At 41.6% G+C, this 25,827-nt stretch overlaps 1 protein-coding gene across 4 annotated transcripts in view; it reads left to right on the top strand.

The window, feature by feature from the left end:
- The window catches only part of PAX2 (paired box 2), an 82,829-nt gene that overhangs the window by 8,086 nt on the left and 48,916 nt on the right, over positions 1-25,827 (top strand). The window lies entirely within an intron of this gene.

The raw sequence follows: 25,827 nt of genomic DNA, 5'->3' as shown, positions 1-25,827 counted from the left end.
AGCGTGAGCTTCATCACTCCAGTGACTTTCATGACTCCAGCTCACAGAACTCACAAAACACAAAGAAGCTCACAATTTAAATACACACTTTTCTCTCCCTCATTGTAAAAATTCACATAGAGAATCTGGACAGTTTCTTCGCAACAGCAAATCCCTCACCTGCAGTAAATTGTCATCTCTCTGATTACCAATCACAAATTGGAATTAATCTAACATTTAGTCTCTGAGCAGCTTCAGAGAGATGACACTTTTAAAACCTAGCCATCAATAAATACCTGTCTTCTTACTTCTGCAAAATGTGGAGTTCCCAATGCAAAATCTGGTTTTACCCAGTGTCTAGAACAGTTAGAACTACATCCAGGAGTGTTTTAACATCTTAAGGCACTTAGCAAGGCCTTAAGAAAAAGAAGTTACGGAAAAAGAAGTTACCTATATCCCGAGATAGACTGTGAATACTGTGCTTCAAAATGGAGATGTCCTTGTAGACAGAAAAAAACTACCTTTGTTAATTATAAGACTTTTTGAAAATGTATTCATTAGCTTTTATTTTCTTTCTGAGAATGAATCTAACATTAGTAAAGGTCTTTGGGTGAGAGACCACAGAACAACGGTTTCAATTCAGTTTTAAAATTCTCCCTTAAACACTTCAATTTTTTTTACAATTTTTAAAAAATTCTGTGTGCCTACATTGCAGTGATCTGTCACTATTGCACTGAGAATAGCAGGACACTTTTGGGACAACATGTTATTTAGTTCTGAGTTTTATCAAAAACGTTTTCCTTCCAAACTCATGCAGACAAAGGGCAGATACAAGTTCTAGTGAAAAAAAGCATGACTTAACTACCCCGTCAAGATTCAGGAAAAAATACTTAAGTCTTCTGCTACACAGTAGATTTCTTTGAATTATGGGAAAAATCTAGAGAGTATATGAGTTAACAAGGAAAGTGCACCAGAAATGACAGGACCGAGATCAGTTATCTCTGCACTAACAGCTTTCCTGTTCCCACTTCATACATTAAGCACTATGCAGTATATACCAATTGTGTATGTGTAGGTATACACATATACATACATACAAACGTGTATATGTACATGTATATATGTAAACTAACACACATATACTCAGTGCATGTAATTGAGAAGCAGGCAAATGACAGAAGGTGTGAATTTTTCGGTAAGCAATTAGTGCTTTGAATTGCTTGAGCACTTTGCTTCTTGAGCACTCTGCCAGCCCAAACTTTCCCATCTATCATATAACTATAAACCAGTTCTCTTTGGTCCTTTCAGGTTAGACTGTTTCAAGTGAATTTAGACACTGCTAAATTTAGATGCTCCTTGTGGCAGTCTCCTAAAAATGAACTTGGAGGCAGATGCTAGTGAGAACTTTTCCTTTGTTTAGCAGAACATATAGTTTGCCTAAGAACATAATTTTCACGAGATGATAATCATCCCAGAGAAATCTGAATTAGACAGCGTACGTTAGTAGGAACAGGAGGGAGCAGGTCACAGAATACTTTCACAGTACTCTAAGTTATGCAATTGTTGTTTAAGCGCTATTTCCTGCTTCTCTTAAATTAATGAAATATCTTGGATTAATGAATGAGGTCCAAAAAGGCAAAGCAAAACAACCTCCCCCTGATTTTCACCTCTATCCCAGTTCTTGGATGGCCAGGTTCAGTACTGAGAACTCCCAGTTAGTTCTTAGCCAACGTATGTCAAAGGTAAAGCATTTCAGAGTTCAGTCAATCTTCTGGATACACTTTGGACCCTGAGAACAGACCTAACTGATACCCCATGGCAGAGAATAGAGTTTAGTGCATATATTATCTCAGTCAAACTGCTGGATGCTTTTTCGATCTTCTCTTAGGTATTGGGTATCCATTAATTTCTAGTGTTAAGCATATGGTTTAGGGAGATGTTTCCATTTTCACGATATAGCAATTGGCTAATGATGCCTAGTTAAAGTCTCCAGTAATGATGTGCTTTTAAAAATACATGTGGAAAGACACATACATTGACTTGTGTTATAAGGACCAGAGAAATATACTTGTATGTTGAAATATTATTGAGCATATGGCCAATTTCAGTGGCTGCAGGCTGGCCTCTAGTTCAGAGCAAAGAATGGCATATTCGAAGATCAGATTTCTCTTACCGGTTCTGACATAAATTTTCTGACTGATCTTAGGCAGGTCATACGGACTCCTTAGAAGGCTGTTTTGCCATCTGTAAAACAAAAATAACAGGTTTTAGTTACTTTTGTAAAACTCAGTATGATTTTTCACTAAAAATTTCCATTGAATCCAACACATAACAATAAAAAGTTCAAAACTGGAGCTAGGTTGTTTTACATCAGCTGAGGCTTTAGCTCATGCAATTGAGGTAAATGTAACATTTCAAGACAAACAATTGTCTGCCAAGAAGCGGGCACATTAGGGCAGGGGCTGTGTTGTATGCAGAAGAAATCAGTATTACCCAAACAGAGCTTTCTGAGCCACCCTCCGAGCCAGCAGCACATGAGAAATCCCCAAAGGACATCCCACCAAAGTAAATCTCCTTGTTTTTCCTTCCCCCTCAACAAATCTGGAATTCTTGGAAGAAAGGTATTGAGTCTAGGGAGAAGCTGGAAGAGTACAGAATATCTCTAATGGGAGCTTATTCATAGTGATCAAAAGTTGTGACAACTGCATTGTCTGCAGTGAACTTGGGGTGAGCTGCCTGAGTTTTAACCTGCAAGCGTGTGGGTGGGTGTGCGTGCGTGTCACACAAACCTATCACCACTGCTGGTATTCAGCAGGCACAAGTCAGTTTTCTCAATATAGACACCAAATATTCTACTGGGTTTGCCTCTGACATTGTTTTGCTGCAAGGCAGGGGTGAAGAAAACTTGACCGACAGTAATCAATGGAGATTACCAGGACTTGTAAACTGGCACTTCCTTGCGCGCACAGAAGAAACTCGGGATTCCAGCAGGAATCCTCTCTCCCAGCTGATGCTGAGTTTAAGGTTCCTATGCGGTTTCCTGCATCAGGGCATGCTCTCAAGGTAGAAGACTTTTCCTGCCAGTTGCTTTCAGCTGAGCAAAGAATGTAATCGGGTCACACAGGGCTTCATTACAGGGAATATACTCCTTTAAATTCAGACTCTTTTCCATCAGACACAAACCTGGTATTATCTTCTTTTTATCATTGCAAATAAAGGACAGGCTCATAAAGCAGAGGTTACAGACAATGTTACTGCAGCTGAAAGAGTAAATGAATGTTCACAGCATTTCTCTTTGTCTTATTCATCGTATCTGGCCATTGGAAGGTTGTATGGGGGGGGAAGTACAATAAGCTAGCTGCATTTTTTCTAATTTTCATATTGCAGAGATATTAGCTCAACAGAGCCAGTCAGCAAGTAGAATTGGTTGTGCCTGGGAAGTTTTGAACTCCCTGTTCTGTGAACCTTGAAGTTCAGAACCGTATCGGCCCCTTTATCACCTAAAAATCCCAGCCCTTCTTTTTTCTATAGATGTACAAAAAGCACTTGATTTTTGCTGGAAGTTAAATATTTTCCAGCTTTTGCAACTACTGAATTATTGCTGCATTCTGCCATAGAGGTAGCTGCAGTTCTGTGCTGGGTGAGTGAGTCTTATGGAGCTAAACCTCACTTACCAGAATCAGTATTATGTGGAAAAAACTCATTTGACTCTGGGAGAAAAGAGGAGAAAATATAAGTGGCTTGGCCAAGAAATGATGAAGGGGTGAGAACAATATAGGGATCTGAAGGGCACAGTCCTTCCAACAGGAAAGGAATTATTCACATTTAAACAAAGCACTATAGGCAGGAATGAAGGGAGGCAAATAAGAAAGGAAACATTTAAATGGTAGCAGAAGGTATCCTCTGATAGAGAGGTCCATTAAAATGTGGAATTGCAACCCATAGGAATTCCTGATTTCTTGGAATATATATAAGTAGGTGGCATTAATAACAAGCAAATATACAATAAGAAATAATCTTGTGTTGGCTAAAGAGACAGATAATAGTCTAGCAGGCCAGCTGGACCTTTTATGATATGACATAGTGCATACAAAACAAAGTCGTGTTTTCAGACATATATCAAATATCAGAAAACTTCCATCTCTAACCCCAAAGCCTATTCAAACAAAAGATTTTCATTTTACTTGAATAACAATATATGACTTCAAAACAGTTGAGCAAGGCTGATCTTCACTTAGATTCCACTGTCCTTAATTAAGTAATTGTGAAATTCAGATGGAATTTAAGCTCTCCACTTAAAATCACCAAAATATTTAGATATCACACTTTTGCTGCTGGTCTCTATAAATGAAAAGCTAAAGACTTCTAAAAGCAGTTGCCACTGGCCTGACATCCACATAGCTCACTGGGGGTTTAGGAAATCCCATCTGTGTGTAGATGGCTTTAACAATGATTACTACCCATAAAAGCATCAGAAAGGTTTGAGTTCTTCTCCCAAATGATTATTTTTTAAACTGAGACTAACAGGACTGAGGATTTTTTCCACTGTAATTCAAATTAACCTATTGGAGCCCATAGCTGCATTGGCATATTTATCAGTCCCAACTGTTTAAAAATGCCAAGGTAGAGCCTAAACTGTGTAATTGGCATAAGAATCACCAGCACTTGTAATACAATGTAGGTTTGTTTTCACTTGTTTTCTCTTTTCTACTCTAAATTTTAAAGAGGATTTGGATATCTGACTCCTATTAAGCATCTTTAAAAACATCTTAACAATGCAGTCCTTTGAGTCTTCTGAGAGCTGACAGGTCCCTTTTCAAGCCCCCACAAGCACTGGCAACATACTTTATTAAATGAAAACTGAAATTCTCATGCTACCACTTGACTAGAGGAGCTGGAAAACCCAAAACACCACGGTTAGGCTTGTGACGAAATATATAATATTCAGCACTAGCCTCCAATTTTCTCTATTGCCAGTTACTGAGGGCTGATTTTGCAGCACTTACATGGCTATCTACCCAGCTGAAAATCACAAATCTAATCACTTGGTTTCTAAATTCCTCAGGGTGCACTTACAGATATTAATTTCCAATCAATTTACACCTGCTAATATTTCTCAATGCTTGCATGTGATCACAGAGTCAGAAGAAACACCAGTGATTCCTATTTCTATTGCAATAGCATAAAGAGGCTCTGTGCATAGATCACAAACCATTGTCCAAAACAGGCACAGCGTAAATAGGAATTTCTTTCAAGAGGCACTTTTAGAAAATCAGCATATACACATGTCTTGGTTTACACCAACCCCTTTGCTTCTACTAGGCTCATAATTCAGACAGTCCTCAAGGTTTCAGGGGTTCTGAAACAAACATCTTTGTCTGTCACAGGAAATGAGATATGTGGGAAGGGCTCACTCATCAAGTCCAAGTCTAGGTAAAAAGCAGAGCAAAACTGAAGAGTCCTTTCCTATGGGCTCATATTTGACAAGACGGAGGCTGCACACCAGCCAGGCTGAAAGAGCCTCCCCCCTCTTCCATGATAAGTAGGCATATAAATAAATAAATAAATGGCATCCTAACTGCACTGAGAACTCAATAAAACAATCACATCAAATATGAGGAGGTATAAATCTCATGTCTGCACAGGTAACCCACTCAATTGCTTTTATTATGGCTCAGCCTGACTCCATTTATTACCATCCGTGGCCTGGGTGAAGGATGTTTGCATGGAGGGTGGTCTCCTGGTGAAATCCTATCCCTGGAGCAGTGACAATCAGCCCATACAGAGGTGGATTTTGGTGGGGAGACCAAAGGCAGATCCATCTGTCTGCATGAAAACTAATCAATAACCCTGTAACTAGACCCCTTGTCACTGGGAAATGGACAACACAATAGTTCAATCCTGGAGCCATAGGAGAGGAATAGCTGTGGTTGGAGTATGAAGAATGACAGGATATATGCATGAAATGCTTGAGACATATGGAGAGAATATGTCTGTCCATACAGACATTGAGGAGGAGCGATGATATAGAAGGAGTGCAGAAGGTACATTAGTATATAGTAGGCAGATATGAAAGGTTGATGTGTTTAGAGGTGGGTATAAGGAACAAAAAAGCCAAACTATACTGCATTTTTTGTACAGGACATTTATACAGGGACTGTAAGGGCAAGGCAGATAGGTACCTTTGGGAAAACGTGCCTGCTGGTAGGATACTACATATTGGCATATGGTAGAGAGCATGTGACTCTGAGGAGGCACGTAGATGGTGACACAAAATGTTGCTACGCAAAAGGAAGCATATTCAGGAGTTCAGTGCAGTCAGGGAAGGATATTCCTTTGTCCTTTGTCTGGCTTGGGATTTATGTGTATACTAGTTTTGACAGAGAGGAGGAAGAGTGATGTGCCAAAAGCCTGAGCTAACAAACTGTGAGTACATAGATACACTTCCCAGAAAATGCTATATATGAAACATTTACCCAAACCTCACTGCTACTTCAGGAAGGGAGATTCTGGTGGCTTGTCTCTGCCCTCTATGAAAAATAGGAATAGGACATTTTTTGCTTTTGTCATGCCTTAGCTCTGCAGTTCCTGTAGCATTTCTAAAACTTGCACAGCATACTGTTCCCCAGGCTTCTAGCAATTCCCTAACACATGCACACATACACAGGTAGGATGGAGTTTGCCTCTAATAATTGTTCACTCCTGGGAGAAAATTTACTATTCTTATGTTTAGCTCCATTTTCAACAGATCCTCCTCCTTCCAATGTAAGAATTCTTCCCTCTCTTATGGGTCCAAGGCATAAGGGTTAAATAGCCATCTCTGCTTGGAAGACAAATTGCTTCAAGATTAGTGATCAGCTCTGCTCAAAATGCCCATCACCGTATTTCTTTGAGAAGGGTGGTACCCGTGTTTTGCAAGTAGACTGATGTCTGCTTGATAATTTACACAAGGAAAAGCAGAGTCTGCAACCAGACAACAAAGTCACAAAAGAAACCCTCATGTATCTGTCAGACAGGATGCCCTGTACCACCTCTAGTTCCAAGGTAGTTTGGATAGTTCGGGCAACAAAAAGAGCACTCATTTCATTGGTCAGGAAGGAATAATATCACAGCCCTTTGATTCCCAAAATCAATCCTCATTTGTTTCAAGCTGGGCCAAAATACAACAGCAACATCATTACCCTACTGCCCACTTGCAAGCTCTCACTTTAAAATTGCACTAGGTTATTTGAGCACTAAGAATTGGGCTCTTAAAGGGATTACTGCCTTTTAATATACCCATGTTTCTCTAAAAATTCTTTTAAGAGCAAGTTTTGGTCATCTGCCTCTACAGAGAAGGACCATGATGTAGCTAGGTAATAGTGCCTGGTGTTAATATTTGCCTAAATTTAGGCCACTTCTTGGTTGTTTAACTGCAGACTTTTGAACTTGAAAAATTAAACATTTATGCATTAATTACACATAAACAAAAAATATATAATAATTTATAAAATCAATGTGAATGGAGGAGATGTATAAGAGAAGAGAAAAGGGAGGAATAACATTTCTGAAGAAAAGGATATCATGTTTGCAAACTGAGTGCATGGGGAAGTGTATTTCAGGGATACACTACGCACAAACATGCCAAGGCAGTGCAAGGGGAGGCAGAGTGGAAAATGTGCAATGTCCCAAATTCCCTTTCTCTTTGGAACAAAAAGCAAATTTAGAGTTTAAAAGAGACAGTATTTGTAGTACTGTTTCTGACAGATGAGCCACAACATGGTGTTTCCAGAATAGGAAGAGAGCACAGTTGGGTGGGATTGGATAATGAGAGAGCAAGAGATAAGGATGGAGTGAAAGGCTAAAGCAGATTTGAATTGTATACTGTCAAAATCAGACCTGCTGTGGCTTTCCAGAAGGCAGTTTGGGCCACTGTGCCAAAGAAGACGCTGAGTCATTCAATCTTAACATCCAACTCCCTTATGTGGCTTTAACAATTTCAGGCTACATGTGTGCCTGAGTTTAGGGTCTGTGAGTATGAAGGCAGACAAGATGAGGACAGAGTAAGTGGGTCTGGCTGCATGCATATTCTTGTGAGGGGCGCAGGCTGGAGAGCACGGAGGAACTGCATGGATGAGTTTGTATGCTTGCAGATGAGAAGGCACAAACAAATTTGTAAAAAGATGAGTGCCATGATTCTAAACCCCCTTTGCAGTTTACATGAGTTTTTGTGACTTGCAAATATTTAAAGAAAAATACACGTTTATGGAATTCCAATTGCTCTTTGCACCCCACAGAAAAAAATGAGAGCTGGTAGCAGAGGGTGACATGAAGTGGAAGGGAGTGTGGTCCATTTCAGGTGGGTGTGTATACAAGGAAATGCCTCTGGCACATGAAAGACAAGGGATAAAGTGATTCTGGGGAGCACAGTCTTTTGAAGCATGCATGCATGAGGAGGATGCCAGCCCTGTAAATGAAGCCTTAGCACTGCTCAGAGCACCACCTTCCAAAATGAAAGTACTTTCTGCACCTCTTGAATATGCTCCAGGATCACTCTGTGCACAGTGAAGTAATTTGAGCATGGAAACCTGGGTGCTTTTGTGCAGATAAACCTTTGAGTCTCTATTGTTCCACTAGACAATCTTCTCTGTAATGGATATTTGGGCGAGACATGCCCTATACCCCACGACATGTGTACAAGGAGGAGCATTGGGCATATCACTAGGGCAACATGTCCAGCTGGGAGTATAGACTTTTAGCAAGTAGGTATTATTGGTCTAAGAACTAAGAATAGCCTTATCCAGGGAAACAACGTCGCAACTCTGCAGTTACATGCAGGGCGTCACAGTGGTGAGCAAAGGCACAGCAATATGTGGGACTCTGCACGGGATTCTGTGCCACTGCTTCCCAAGGGCCAGAGAGTCTTGTAAATGTACTGATGAGATATAGCTCTAAGCAGATACAGGGGGAGTCCTAACAGTGCTCATATCTTCACTAGCAGTTCTTTTGGACAGATGTGGGGATAAGGTGCTTTGGGATGTGCTGAGGAAACACAGCTGGTGAGATGGGCAGTGTCAGTAACATAAACGTGTGCAAGCGTGTGTATGACAAAGTGGCATCTGCTAGATGTGTGAACACAAAATGTGTACAACAGGGCAAATATGTATATAAAAGAAAATGTCATGCACAAATGTAGGGACATGTGCCTGTTGTGGGTACCAAGTGCGACCGAGGGAATGAGGGGTGTATATGGCATGATATATTTGTCAGGGAGAGGATGAGTGGTAGTTCACCTGATGCAAGAAGAGGATACCTGGGAATAGTGGAGCAGAGGAGATTACACAAAAGGAGATATTTCTAATTATAGCTATAGTTTAATGCACTGGACTCTGCCCTTCTCTCCTCTCCCCTCCCATTGCACTCTTTTCCTCATTACCCAGGTTATCTTGTTTGGGTTAAGAGGCCAATTTCAACAGACTATAATTGAAGAGTGAAGAGAATCTGATAAGATAAGGAAGGGACATCATTCCTCAAGGGATCAATAGAGGTTTCATGTTCCTCCTTCCCCTGCTGTGTCCCTAACACGCTAACACTCTGTGTCCATGGGCCTGGTTTATTTACTCTGCTTGTCTGCAAGACTGGAAAGGAAGTGTGGGAGTCGAATGGGGCTGCAGCCCATCTGCCACACAGCCAGAGCAGGCAAGGGGGCATAAGGAAGGGACCACGGTCTCCTCTGGAACTCATGAGGAGGCAGGGAGGTGAGAAGTCTGATCCCCTTCTGGCTCTGGCAAGGGCACAGATTAACAAGGGAGGTGTTCACCTTTGGCCTTTTATCTCATTGTTGCTCTCCAATGAAAGGATATTGATAATTTTTCTTTATTTAGACTTGCTTTCCCTAGTATCCATGTGCAGACAAGCTCAAGCCTTTTATAAACACTCACAGGGCAACCTCTCAGGGCCCCTCAGGGTGACTGAGGCAAAATTACCCCTTCTACAAGGAGGGCTAGTAGCTGCTCCTGGGTAGGTTTATGTTAGTATCCGAAGTTCAGGTTTGACGGACCCAGTGTCTCACAAGCTGTTCTTAGTAGTTTTCTGGACCAAACCAGCATGTTTGGGATCCCCTTAAGAAACATGAAGCTGTCTCAGCAGTGAATACAGGTCCTCATGGCAGGGCTGCAGGGGCTCCCCCACTGCAAAGGCAGAGTTTGTTCCACTCCTGACTCACGCTCCTTGGCAGGAAGATGCGTATCTCACAGAAGCAATGTGAGATGGCTTATGTGAGATCCACAGGAACTCGTGCCCATGTGAGATGCATATGAATGTGCAGGCAGTTGGGGCACTATAAAGAAGTCCCTCCAGGAGGCCCAGCCTCTCACATCAGCTCTGTGGGTGTTCCCCCATCCCTGCAGCTGGCATAGGAATGCTCAGGCACAGGAAGATGAGCTGAGGGGTCAGCATAGTACAGGATACAATCCAGATCCCATACAACAGGGTTGGGCAAGTTGCTGGAAAGCCTGAGACATGGAGGGGTCTGGGGCTGAGATATCTTCTTCCAGCTGATTTCTCTTTTATTTTTAACACCCAGAGAAACAGACGCTGAGAGCAAGTCAGTCATGCAGTGAGCATGTGGCAGAGTTGGGAATACAACCCAGATCCCCTGACTCCCAACCTCAGGCTTTAACCACTAGACCATGCTTCCCTCTAAGCCACCTTGAACTTTCCTCAGTGAGGATGGGGGCTACTAAGCCTCTGTGGGCTGCAGTTTACCAAGCTGTCAGGAGTGTGCTCACTGGACCGCCTCACCAGAGACAGCCTTCCTCACGCATGCTAAAAAAGTTGAAAAGAAATTCATTTCATGGCCGGTGGTTGCTTAAAAAAGGCGATTCCAGCATATGTATGTGATAAATGTTAACTGTGCATTAATCGCATTAAAGAGGACCCTATAAACTTTTCATTTCTAATTAAATTCTGGCCGGTGATTCTGGCGAAGCCAGCTCACTCCGGGCCTTTGTTTATGTGGAAAATTAAAATGCAAATACAATGGAATTTATTTCCATTACTAGAGTGATATGCTGGGCTCCTCTGTTTAACAGCCTCCAATTATTTTTCAAACAGGTCTCTCTCCCTCTTTCCCTCCCTCTCTCCCTTCTTCACTCCCTCATTTTTTTCTCTTCTCCCTATTACCCTCATGCTGCTACCCCAGTGTGAGGGGTGGGATTGGTAAAGCAGTGGTTGGACTAAGGACTGTGTAATCTGTTCAAGGTCAAATTCAGGCTGGAATATGGAGGAGAAAGTAGGAAAAAGAGAATGAGAGCACAAACAAGAGAGCAAGGGAAGTAACAAGGCTTGAGCTAATGCGAGGATGAGTAAGGAGTTACCTGTTAGGAACCTCACTGAAAAATATAAGCTAAATTCACTGGCTTGCTAAATCCCAGCCATACAGATGGCCTAACTGAGAGAGGTCATAGATCTTTCCCTGATATTTTGATGAGAGGGTACAAGTGAAAACTCCCTCTGGAAGTTTTCTGGATCTCACATCCTTTTTCATAGACTTTGTCTGGATGTGACTGCTGCTGGGCTAAATCCTGATGAGGACTGAGGAAGGACAGAACAGGCCCAATGCCAGATACATTGCCTGTGCAGAGCAAATAAATTCATGCAGCAATGACACATAATCATCAGCTGAAAAATAACTGAACTCTCTTGTTCATTTCCAAGGGACCAAATGTGGCCACACTGTCTTAAAGCATTACTGCACAATACCCGCACAAGTCAGAAGCCATTGCACAAACCCAGAGATTCATTGTACGTTTAAAATTTCTTAACACATATATTTACTGCTAAATGCTGCTGACACAGAATCCCATTCTTTCTTACATATATGAGAGACCCAGGTCAGTTCAGACTTGGGAACACTGCTAGTCAGTCACACACAGATCAGAAGCATCTGTTAACTGACACAGATGCCCTTCTATGCATTAACGTAGAAAGTCATACAAGAAGACCCTTGCAAAGGCAAGCGTGTACTTCGCTGAAGACATGTAGTAATTTATAGATCCTTTCACAGACTCAGTCAAATCTATTTGAAACTGCACAGAATTGTCTTGCATGTAATTGTGAAGAACCTTATCCAAAAACGTTACTGAAAGGTCTTAGCAAAATCCCTGAATACACCAGAAGACACGCACACCTTGAAGCATGTAGCTGAGAGGCAGCCAGACATGCCACCCCACGTGTCACACACACGAGAGATGTACCTTCAGCATGCCTTGCGGGCAGGGAGAGCTCCTGAGCCAAAGGGATATTCTTTTAGTGCATGAGAGCATCTTAAGGAATCACCTAGTGTAAATGATCCTGCCCCAGCTGAGACAGGGAAACAGGAGAAGGACACATTCACTTACAACACTGAAAAGAGGCCATTACCCAGTCAAACAACCCAATCCCTGACATCATTATTCAATACACAGGAGCCCTGAAATGCACACTAACTCAATCACACGATTACAAAATAATACTGATGGAATCAATGAGACAGACATGCAGACACAAAAAGCACACCCAGCCTGGTGTTAATACACAATAACAGCCGCCCAACAAGCGAATACAAAACAGCCATTCACGACCACAGGGCAAAACACCAAAACATGGGGCCACATTCCCAAGGGAGACTTGAAAACTCTGGTAACAAAACCCACCCTTGCCAGAGGGGTCTTAGGGTATGGGCAAAATCTGGCAGTTGTCAGTCTAGTGAGCAGCAAATAGTAAAAGGCTTGTAGAGCAGCACAACTGAGCATATTCATGTCCTATCGAGGCTGGTAGACTCCCAGGGCACTCAGTACCATTCAGGATTGCACCCATAGCCTTGAAATAGACTGATCTAGTGAAGTGACACCTGCTCAATGACCGAAAGCATCATGCAGGCACTCTTAACACAAGAAGGGGAGCATGACATTCAAGTTTCACCAAAACACAAGCCATTATCAGAAAGGAAATCCCACAGAATATTGCAAACAAAACAAATTCACACTGTGGACAGATCAAATTACTGTTCAGCACCCAAAGCCACAGAACCATCTCACAGACGTGCCTCTGTAACACAGCCAAATCCTCTTCCCAAACCACAGCAGCACCCCCAAACCTAACACAGCACTAGTGTCTTTCCTCTTCAGAGAGGAAAAAAGCAAAGTGACACATAGAACAGGCTCTTAACGCCACAAATAACCTTCCTTGTGCCTTGCAGATTGTGCCAGAGCATGCTAACCCAAGAGCTTAACACACAGCTGAAACAGGCAGCTTTTGCAAATCCTGCATGATCTTCTTGGGTGGGAGATGGGGGAACCAGACTGTGAGTTCTTTCCCTGGCACAGCAGGCAGCAGCTTGTACCAGGCTGTGTGCACAAGAATGTGCTGTTATTGAAACAGCCAGCAAGGCTGGGGGAAGGCTACTGTTGGCTGTGTGTGCCTGCGTGTGTTGTGTGTACAGGAATTCCCCTTCCTCTACCCAGTGCTGCTGCTTGTAGCCATTAAAAAGCCCAGGTCCTCACGCTGGGTGTTCAGTGAGTATTGATTTGGTCTGCAAGCAATTTTAATATTTCTTCAGGGACTTTCCAGCAACAGCACAAGTCATTAATTCACCCTCCCAAATTGCTTATTCAATAGAAGGAACATGGCTCCTGAATAAAGTCCCAGAATTTATGTGACTCACATGAGTCAGGAGGTCAAACAACTGTTATGGAGCGAAGTTAAAAATCCAAATAAAATATTGACACTTTTTTGGAAGTGAGAGGGGGGGAAGGGGGAAGGGAAAGAAAAGGTATTTAAAACAGGGTTTTGTTGCAATGCCCCCAGGATAAAGAATGAAAAGAGATTGAAGACAAGCTGGAGTTTGTAAAATCAATGGGATTTATTGCATATCCGCTTGGCATTTAATAACTCCTTCCTTTCCATCTTCCCCTGCTCTGTTTGTACATGGGGGAGATAAAAACTACAAATAGCCAGCCACAAAGTACACAGATGGACACCCCAAACACGAACACACAAAGGCAGGTACATGCAGGGATGAATGTTACTGGGAGGCAGTGGCACAGCATCAGAAGGGACTCTCAGGACTCAGTATCTTGACTGAACCAGATAGAGCCATTCACACAGGGAATTATACTATGCCCATATAGTAGTACCAAGGAGTGTGTGTCCACAGTCTCAGTTTAAAAAAAGGCTGGGAGGGGAAACTGAGGCACAGAGCAAATTAAAAGACTGCTCACTCACAGAGCTCATCAACAGGGATCCAGGTCTCCGGGTGTCCAGTTTGTGTTTTTGCAGTTGAATGATGGTGCCTTTTAGGAGAATGAAAGTGCTCACATTGACTGAGATCAGGCCTCAAGAAGACCCCCATCTCACAGGAGGGACACACAAACCACACAAAGAAATGGATCTACAGACACCATACAAGCCCATCCATATGCAGATAGATGCACACACAGATACAAATACATACATGCTTTCACTAAGCTCATTGACATTCAGAGAGCAACACAGCCAGATCACACACACAGAAGTGGGAGCACACCTGCAGACAGACAGACCTGCAATGGCCTGTGTGTACAAACCCATGAGCACACACACACACCCACACTGGTACAGCAGTACAGCCCCACAGAGCAGCACAGCCACTCTGAAAGTCACTGCTTCTGCTAGCCTAGGTTTTACTTGCAGGGGCATCCTCTTAGCTAGCTACACATAAATGGATGCCCACATACACTGAAGTGCATTCTGCACCAGCATATTAATATATAGGACTGTCTCCTTTTTGCATTATACTGTGACTGTTTCAGTGAAACCATGCTAATTTTCTACCACTCAAAGATCTGAGACTGCTGTAGCCATCAAATAACACTATTCATAAGCAATAACTCCATAAAAAACAGCACACAAAATATTGCCTAACCATCTAATCAAACAGCACTGGATGGCTAGGGACATTTAAGTGGCTTTCTTTGATTTCTTTGGGAGTTTTTGAGAATTTTTCTCTTTTTTTGGTCTGGTTGACTTTTTAGCAAAATCTTAGGGCAGCTGCTTTCTGAGATGAGATTTTCCAAAAGGCAATTTTTCAAGGGCTTTTTTGCATTGTGATAAAGATATGTGACAGAATTTCCTTCCTAGGGTATCTTTTGACCAAATACACAGTGTGTTTTAAAATTAAGGAAGGTAATGAAAATTTTGAAATTTCCATAATGATGCTCTAAAAATATGAATATTCCTGCATTAAAATAGGCTTCTGTCCTACTTCTAAGGTTATTTTGTTCATGATTGATTTTGCAACTGCCTTTTAAAAATGACATGATAGAATCTTTGGTTTACCTTATGCTACCTCCTGTGTTCTTAGACTACAATACATTCAACAAAAAATGCCAATGTACTATAGTTTCCTAAATACCCTTGCCTACATCCCTCTATATTCCTCTGCCTATGAATTCTGATTGCATCTGATCTTGTTGAACTTAAGTTAGATTAAAAAAAAATTAAATACATGCTGATTTACAGCTGGAGGCATTCTGATTCATTAGGTGAACAAGTACTTAATTCAGACTCAGGGGACCATGTTTTGAAATAATGAAACTGAATAAAATCACTAAAATTCTTTAGGATATCATGACTTGCAGAAATAAGATATCATAATTTGCAATATTGTATTCAACTGCAAAATCCTAAACTGCAAAATTTGAATAATTCAATATTGATAACTCAGGTCTTCAGATAGTGCTAAACAATTGCTGCATCTCTTCTGTGTTTACCCCAGCTACTGCCTGGTTCAGAAAGTCAAGCTCTAGACAAATCAGTCTTAGAGATCACTAAAGCTCACTGGGAGAAAAGTTGTCTGCATGGGGATGTAGGGATAAGGAGACACTTGTGCTTGTGGGAGGATCATTTAAACTGCTTCTCTTGGGAGGTTGGTTGTCAATTCGGAGTTGGTGGAGGAGTCTCAGCTGAGATGGTTTCATTGAGAGGGAATAGAAAACAGGCTTGTTTACACAGGGGCAAACGGGAAAATTAATCTGAATTAACTTTGCAACTACATTGGTTAAAAGCATTAAAACATTGTTCAGGTGCTCATTCAAAATTTGAGTGTTCTAAATTGAATTAAGTTCACTTCATTTCCAAAGTGAATTAAGCTAAACTAAATTAAAGCTGCCTTAATTCTAAACAAGGGAGTCAGAGGTGTAATGCAGTTTAACTAGACCACTTTAATTTCACATATTCAGTTAATTCAAATTATTTTGCAGAGCCTTATGTAGATAAACCCTTAATCTACTAACTCCTATGGACAGAGACTGTACTTATACAGGAGCCAGAAAAAGGGGACCTAGAGGCTCAGGATACTCCAGCAGCCACTGCAACTCTAATAGAAAAGGATGGATATAATAGGTTGGTGAAGGCTCACAGAAACACACAGTTGTGTAGTTAATCAGATGGAAGCCAGAAATATTTTTTTAAGAATAGAGCAGTTCTGCATTCACAAACTTACACAATTATCGAAATGTAAACACAGGTACGGGCCTTATAATACAGCAAAGGTTCCACATAAATTATTGATCAGTATTCAGATATGTTAGCTATTACATCATTGATATTAAAGCCTTGTTAAAGACTAGTGCTAGGTGATTGTGACTTATAATTTTTAATAAGTATGTGCTGTACAAAAACATCCATATAGATAGCTGATGATGGTTTCAAGCCACACATTTGAATATTTTCCCATAAAACTCTGTTAAAACTTGAAATGGTTGAAAAATATTTATTAATTCTTCAGTGGACCTGAATATTTAATATGTGACCCAAATGTCCAACTCCATGTGCCCACAGTTATAAATGCAGACCAATCTGTTATAAATGCAGACCAATATGTTGGTAAAGATAAACAGGTATGCTGGCTCTGTGGGGAATTAAAACATACCAAGAAACAAATGCTAATGCATTTGCCAACACAATATGGACACATAAACATACAGCTTGTATCTCTAAACACTTGACCTGACAGTGACTTACATGAGCCAAACAGACTGGTTACAGATTTATCTTTTCACTATACAGAACTGTCTTTGTCCTATAAATATGAAAACCAGACAATCTTCTACAGAGACAGGCACCAACTTGATGCTGGGAGTCTATGTAGCACCCACACCCTGAAGTGCCCACTTGTGCTTAACTGCTTTGGGTGACATGATGAAGAAAGGAATAAATGACACCAAGAACAACAAGGACTAGAACAGGAATGAAAAGATTCTGGTTCTCTGTGAATATTTTTGATGTGTTTTTGAATCAGAACTTTATTAAAATTCTACATTTCAGAGTAGCTGGAACCTACCTTTTCAATAAAATCTAAACATATTATTTTCATTTTTAGCATAGTCAACAATTCATCTCAAAAGGGTAATTTTAAAGAGGAACCCCAATTTGTTTCCTCTCTAATAATATTTACATTTTTCTTACAATTTTGTTGATTTTTTACAAGCTGAGGTAAAAAGAACATTGGATTTAATAAACACATCCTCAGCATTGTTTTTTTTAAATTTATTTTTGTCAAAAATCTTCTAACAGTAAAGGGTCCACTGTGAAAATTTTCCCCAGTTCTGAGGAGTGTAAGGGAGGCACACAAAATTACATCCCTGTAAAGGGAAACATTTACTTATCTAACACATGCAAGCATACACTGCAGTGCAGCACTCTGCAGGATACAGAGATAATACACAGCTAATACACAATGCTGCCAAAACCAAAAGTTAAAAAGTCCTGAGTCAGTACCCTCCAAAATGAAGAGACTGGCATAAAATTCCCAATGCTGTAAATAAGATTTTTTTTTTCCTTTGCCTCCAGTTCTGGCCCCTTGGGAGTCAGCCAGGTCCTACTTCCACCTGGTCCTTGCAGTTATGAAAGCCAGAAATACCTTGGTATTAAATGAAAGCTGAACTAATTGTTAATCTTCAAGATCTGAGGCTTTACACAAAATACCAGCTATGGCATAACTTGCAAGAGGGCTGAGAATGTTATCTACATTTATCTGATTCCTCCCAGTTCAAGACTCCCTTCCTAGTACACACATGTCTTCTGTTAATCAAAATGAATGTCCACAAGGAATTCAGCACAGACTCCTGAATTTTAATAACTGGAAACGGGCTCAAAGCAAAGCTTTCAATTAAAAGTTCCCATACTACCCAGATTAAGATATTTAACCTTGGCAAGCCCGTGTGTTTCTGTAGATCTTCTTAACTCACCCGCTGGCACAGCCGCTGCTCTGCCAGCTCCAGCCCGCGCTGCGCGGCACTCACCGTGTGCTGGCAGCTCGTGGGGCTGTGCCCTATGCCAGCTCCATGCTGCTGCAGCAGCACTGCTGGCAGGACTCAAGCCGGCCAGTCTAGAGGTAACAGAAGATGACACTCTGAACTGCAGAGTTGGCACTATGAACTACACATCATTGAAGTGTAGGTGTAATCAGAAAACAATTCTTAATTCCTAAGAGGTCAAAAATTTCTGGGCCTTTTCATGGCAGAAATGTCTTGCTAGTTAAAGGGACTTTAGCTACTAGTGATGCTTTTCTCCTGTTCTCTTCCTGTGCCTTGTTAGTTTTACAGCTTTTTGGTCTTCTGTTGCAGAGATTATGAATTTGTTGAGGGGGAAAGGTAGATCTGTATATGCTTTGATGGATACTTTGATGGATGCTCTGAGTTGAATGTCTGCTCCATGGCTGCCTATGGTATTAAAATTTGGACTCAACAAAATGGTTCCTCCTAGGCCTGTGTTTCTACATCCAAGACTAGTAGTACTCTTTTTGTCATTTAAGATTTCCTTAATTCACCTTAAAACCAGGATGTCAAAAGCCCAGGATCAAGTTTACTTACAGTATTTTGGTACCTGTATGACATCTTCTAAATGTTTAGATTTTAATGAATTTCTGGAAGAAAGCCTTCCAGGCATGAACTGAGTATAATGAAAGTAGAAACACTTGCCTGAGGACATTTCTATCCTGCAGTCACTCCTTGAGTGCAGCTCTTGTAGACATATTTTAGCTACCTTTAAGCCAGCCAGCCTGTGTCCTGATGGCTCTACAGCCACAGCTTTGCATAGCACAGCAAATATTCAAGTACACCTGTTTCCCAGGTGGACAAATGGTTCTCACAGCCTCATGCAGCAATTCATTCTAGGGGGTCAGGCTAGGCAACCTATCCATGTGGGGCTGACTGCTGCCAATCATCAGTACCAGGGCCATGAAGTTGCATACTCTTGCTCAGCAGAATGAGGCGGCAGGCCATCCCCCTGCCTGGTACATCTACTCTCAGGAGGCAGACATCTTCTCCTTTCTTTCTTTCTACCCCTCTTCCTTATGTCTGCACTTGTACCATGCACTACAGCAGAACTGGAATGGGTAGAGATCTGCTAGAAGCTGAACGTTAATGCTCTGCTCAAATTAAATGAAATAAAACCATATGGTGTCATCATGGGTCACTGATTTAAAACAACAAAAAAATCCTAGCTCCACTCTAAGCCCTTCAGATAGTAAAACTGATGCTGTGAATTGTGTCTTCTTATAGTGCAGTCAAGAAATGCAGTGAGAGAAATGGGCAGGATTGGACTTTCTCTCGTGTTCGTACTGAGCAGGCTAACCTGGAACAAAGTGACACTTTTCTCCCCATGTCTGCAGGCATAATGTCAGTCTAGCCCCAGTGAAATTGATGGACCTACACAGATTAACAGCACATACAGAGTCAATTCCCCTCAGAGAGGGCTGGGATTGTCTTTTGAGATATGTAAGGCATCTCCATTTTGACCTCTCATCTATTTAGAAGCTTTGGGAAAACAGATAATCCCTCTTCATATACCTTTTAGGACCATCAATCTAATCAGTCTAATTAATCTCATACTTGTGCTTATATGCTAACATAGTACATGATCACTCATCTTCTCTCTCCTTTTCCAAAAGGTAGGGAGAAAGAAATCCAATTTTCATGATAGAAGCAAGTTTGAATGTGTGAATATTGCTTGTGGCCCCTGAATATGGCAGGGTTTGAAGGCATTCTGTTGTTTTGGCAGGGAGTGCCAGAGCCCCAGGCCAGCTAGCGAGGAAGCTGCTCCTGCCAATGTCAGCTGTTTTTCTGAAGGTTCTAAGTTTTGCAGTAGATTTTGAGAGCAGTAGCTTCTACTGCCCCCACCCTACTTCCTACGAGAAATTATTGGTTGGCTTTTATGTAGCAACTGCAGCTCTGATTTTCCCAAGTACATCTGCTGTTGCAAATTCAAACACCACCATCAAAGCCTGTGCAGCTGAAATACAATTCCTGTTGCCTTTGCCCATTTCCCTTCACATAGAGCCACTGTCAGCAGGGTACATGTCACTTCTGCTTCAAGCAGGAGAACGAAGCCAATACTGTGCTACAGCTCGCTGAAGCACTTACTTGGCCCCTGTTTATTAGAGAGTCTGAGCCCTTCACTCCTCCTTCCAGCTGTCCTCACTGTGCCCCAGGTGGCACAGCAATGCTCCTATCTTCACACTTCAGGCAGGAAACAGAGCACAGAGAGAAATGCCATTTGTCCAAACTCTTGATGAGAGAGGTTCATGACAGAGCAAGAACTGAAGCCCTTCCCTAAATCGGATTAGGCTCTAACTATCAGACTTTCTATTTCCTTTCCTTTCCCCCCCAAATCCCTTGGCTGTTTTTCCTCACCATGTTACAAAGCTTGCTTTCTGTTTTGAACTTTGGGCAAACAAGATTTTCCCTCCCCTCTTATTTTGCTCAACCATGAATTCAGCTGTGTTTCAACCTATGCACAGTAACATAAGACTGTCTCCTGTTTGAACGGAAACCCCATTCAGAGCTCTTTATGCCTCTGCAGCACCAGTCTGCAGGTGGGATATTGTTGGCTCCATGGGGGCTTTCACCAAAGACCCCAAAGCTGCCTCTTCTCACCCCATGTTGTCCCCCTTTGCCAGGATCACTGGGATGGTCACAAGCCCTTTTGTAGGAAGCTATCTGATGCAGAGAAGGCTTCTGTCTCTCTCAGCCCTGCCCCGTGTGCCCCGCAGGCTGCCTTGTGCGTGGCGCCGGCACAGCCCGCGGCTCAGCGGTACAGCCCAGCACTAATTAAGCGGCGCGGCACAGCAGGGTGTGTGTGCCTTGGCCATCACAGCCTCCCCTGGACACAGCGCAGAGAAAAGGCTGAAGCTTCACAATGTTAGCCTTCCAAGAACCACTTTAATTGCCCAGTAATGCACACCCTGGGGTCTTGTAATGTGCTTCTAATATGGAGCATTTAAAATATGAATACTCCAAAACAATTACAAGGAGTTTGGTGCTCTGCTAAGTGTATCCTTCCACCTCAAAAATAATCCATGACAACGGAATCTGATCAAAGTGAGGATACCAATGTTTTCTGAACTCTGTCAGGGTCTTCTTGAGGCAGCAGGATACCACCAATCTTTCCTTAAGTTGAACTTCACTCTGTTCTTCCAGGATTAAAGACAACTGCTAGATTGTGACTCCAGATTTTTCAGTCCTACCTTATATCCCTCTGATCAGCCCTAGTATGATTTTTTTTATTTGAGAGACTGTCAAAACACTCTGCCAGACATAGTAAGAGAAAAGAAACCACCGAGTATGTCAGGCTTTAAGAGAGTTTGGATAGAAAAGTCAGAGAAGCAAGGTGAGTTTTCTGCCATCTTTTCTATGTTCTTTTACTGAGTAATTTCTGGACAAATTTAGAAGCAATTTTCTACTTGCTTACTTGCAAGGAGTGAAAGTTCTTATCAGAAAGCAGTCTGGCTCAGCTAATTTTAACTTCTAATATTTCTTGTTACATCTCTTGATTAGAGCTTGTTACAATTGTAATACTGGAAGAGAAGATTTTTGTCTGTCCATCTGTATTCAGAATCAGGAGAAGGGATTCCATTAAAACTGACAAAAATAATGAAATAGAAATAAAACATTGGAAATTCATGATCTAATGTTGAACATTTAAGCAAGTCAAAGGCATTGGGAAATAAGCTGTTCTTTTCAGCTGGTGCTGTATGTAATATTAAGTCTAGAAGGAGTTACTACAAGCCAACTATAGCAACTCATGAATTCCAGGATGGATGTATAATTCACAGTATGGTACTATTTACTATAATGACATTATGTGCCATCACTTAACATAATATTGCATATTAAATTCAGATTGTGAAATGAAGTTTAGTTGCTTTATTGCAATCAAAGATCTATAAATGTCCTGTTGCTGAAACTTCAGAAGGCTATATATTAAATCTGTTTATATTATCCAAAACTCAAAGTAGCCAACTTGTACAAAAATTTCCCAATGGAAAATGAAAAATGGGAATTTACAGTAAGTACCAGTTTATGTTCCTAATTAAATACAAATGCTGTTATTGGAGTCACTGACTGTGATGTTATTAGAACAGGGATGAATTTAGTCCAAAGGGTCAATTTCTCTTGCAAAAAGTTGTTTGAAAATATTGGCATTTATCTCAAGAAATCAGTACTGCTAACTGATGTGCCAGGACTTGTGTCCCTTCTGCGTTTGGGAAGGGCTGAGGATGTAATCTTCAAGACTTCTCTTTCTCCAGTGTCTGAAGGCAAGAACAGTCTATCAAAGACAGCAAGAGGTGATTGAGGTTTTGTGACCTCTTATACAGCAATAATCCAGAAATCCTAGATTTGAGGCAGCAGAGCTGGCTTAGTGCGTATTCCAATCCCTGGTAAGGGTGAGAAGCTTTCAGCAACACTGAAGTTTAAAGACAACATTATTATGCTGCATTTGTTGCTATGGGGCTAGGTCAGCTGTGTTCATCTTTCATCTGCTGTTTCATTAGGTGCTCTTTTGTAAGGCAGACTCACTTGAAGCCTCTCAAAGCAGCAGCAGTGCTGCCTATCTATTCCACTGTTTATCACTGTCCCTAAGTGAATCGACCCAGGGAGATGCACTGCCGTGTCCTGTACTAAGCACTAAAGTCCTGAAATTCCCCTCTTTCCTTAAAACACTGGAGTTGAGTCATGACTTTAGGGCAAAGAAACACTGCTGGGGAGAGTCTTTTCAAGACCTGCCTCTTCTTTTAGCCATAGAAAATGTGTTCTACCAGATACCTCATTAGGTTCACTGTGTATTTGATGCCAAAAATTATTTGACCCAGGCCACTGGAGGCAGCACAACCAGAACTGCTCTCCTCTGCTCACGGTTTCTGGACACTTTCTTTTGACATAAGACCGGTTTCATTCTTAGGAATGGGATGTTTTTGAACAGAGCCTTTCACCTCTGGGTCACTAGCAGAAATCTGGCCCTGCTTGGTAGTGACCGAAAATCATTACCAGCTGACAGCTACTTGGTGCAATGAGCTGGTGAGTCTCATTCCAGTTCCTAATGGACACATCTCAGTAAACACAGTCACAACTGGCACTAACTGGTGTTCTCAGCCAAGAGACCTCGAACTGAATAGGAAAGGAAATTAAACCTTCCTCTTCATCCCCTGCCTGGGTTTTGGACTATTATGGACAGGCATTTTATACCTGCAGCGTTTCACTGGCTGTTTTTACTCTAAATGGGTTTTTGAAACTTTGCAATTTTCATGCAGCATGATTCAGCACAGCCTGATCTGCCATCTCAGTGTAATTAGACTCATCTTATGGTTCCCCTCAGTAGAAGCTGAGCTGTCTGGTGCCATCTCCCAGTACAAATGGTAAATCTGATGTCATATCTCAGTATGAATGGAACCATCTGATGTCACATCAGTGCTAACAGGACGTTTTATAATATGTCATCTAAGGCTGCAGGGGAAATCTTCTAATCCATTCAGTATGCTACACTACAATAGAACATATCACAGTATAATGTGTAGGTTAACTTAGACACCCTCAGGCAGATTTTGGATAGATGGATAGATGGATGGATAGAAACATTTATACAAAGTATACATATATTATATCACTCTATTGATTTTAAAAAAGTTCCAGGACTGCCTAGCTATAATGAGATTTTTGAACTTTGTGTTGCGATCAATGAGGGGAATATTATTGGCGTGGAGAATTGATATACCCGCTCTCTGTGGCTTGTTCTGCTCCTGGACTGCCCCTGCCCCCAAGGTGTACGATTCCATCAGACACTTAACCTCTTTTACAGTGTCATCAGGCTAAAAGGAATCTAATAGTGACACGGGACTTGTGCTCAGCACTCTGGCACTATTGCTTTCCTGTCACAAATAATTTATAGCTTTCTATTTCCATCCCTTTGCCTGCACCCCATCCCCTTTTTCTGTTTCTCTGGGCTGGGGGAAATCAATAAACTCACACAACCAGAGTGGCACTTCAGGGGGTTTTAGGGGGAATGTGAGACAAGAAAGGAAAAAAGAAAAAAACAAAAGCAGAAAAAAAGTTATATTATTTGCTGTAGCACACTTTTCAGATCAGCTCTTCACCTAGTATGAATCGTATGACCTTAGAATCTGGCCCTCAGGCCTTCAGACACTTTTTGTATAGGTTCTCAGCACCTATAGATTAGGGCATCTGGTACCACGGATCTATATGAAGTGGATGGATCTCCATCCTCAGCCAGAACCTTGACATTCTCTGTCTCCAGCTATGTCCCAGGTACTCCAGCTGCACGTCAGGCTTCATAGAGCTTGCAGCAGAGTTTTCTAACATGCTGAGATGGGATGTTCTCGTTCTTTTCCTAAGGCTTCATTCTCAGAAGTAGTGGTTTTTAAAAATTGCCCCCACAATGTCTGTGCCTATCTCCATCTATGCCATATCACCCACTAGCCACACATTTGCTCTTTGAAGCTTTTCCAACTTATTCTTTTGAACAATTTTTTTAATGGAAGCTCTCAAGTGGGCAGGACGAATCTTCTATTTGCTTTCACTTTCTGGAGAGATTTTTCGGTAGAAAATAAAGCTAATATAATGCAGGGCCAAGAGCTCCAGAAGCTCAGGCTGAAGAGAATCTGCAGTCTACACCCCAGCTGGAGTGGCTGAAGAGAGGAGAGGCTTGTTCTAATCTCAGAAAGGAAGTTGGTTTCCATGGCCATCACAGGTCATGGTTTATTTACTGAGTTCTTTGGTGGAACAGCTGTTCCCAACTCACAGATACCCAATATCTGCCAGTCAGGAACCTGCAGTCAGGTACTAGGTACTAGTGATTTTCTTTCACCACTGACCTCAGCTGGATTTAAACCAGTGACCTAGAGGTGAAAGATTTCATGTAACAAATCATGTAAAGAGAGCACTGACAATTACAGTTCAGTTTATTGTCATTCTGAGCTACATTATAAGCTTTGTGATGCCTTTTTGAGTTCCCACACTGTGTTCATTCACCACCTGACAAACACCAATTTTTGCCCTGTTTGATGGACCTTTTTTTCCTGGTGATCTATATCCCATCACCAGTCCCTACAGATGCCTTCTGCTTTTACCTCATTTATGAAGGGCAAGGGCTTTAGGCAAACCTTCCACAGTACAAAACATATAGTCAGTTAGAAGGGTATTCTTCAGGTAGACAACAAAATTAAAGCTACTCCATTTGTAAATTCAGCAATGTCTCTATTAGCTGTGAAGACTGCACTGTTATTATACTCACAGATCAGACCATAAATGACAATGCAGCTGTTAACACATGGAAGATCCTAGCTTGCTCACTGAACACCATCCTTATTCAGTGAACACCCAAGTCTGGCATAAAGAAGACAGAGCAGAAATAGGATGATTCTTTGAGAGCTGGACTATTAAAGCAGTAGAATCAGAACCACATGACAAATGAAGCCACTTGCTGCACCGAGAGCTCAGATAGAGCTTTCAGGTTCTGATATCTGGGACTGTGGGTCTGCAAAGGCACAGAGAA

The sequence above is a fragment of the Serinus canaria genome, chromosome 6 (assembly GCF_022539315.1).
Source record: "Serinus canaria isolate serCan28SL12 chromosome 6, serCan2020, whole genome shotgun sequence".
NCBI lineage: Eukaryota > Metazoa > Chordata > Aves > Passeriformes > Fringillidae > Serinus > Serinus canaria.
The sequence above is the reverse complement of the archived record's forward strand: the minus strand, read 5'-3'. Positions and strand labels throughout refer to the sequence as shown.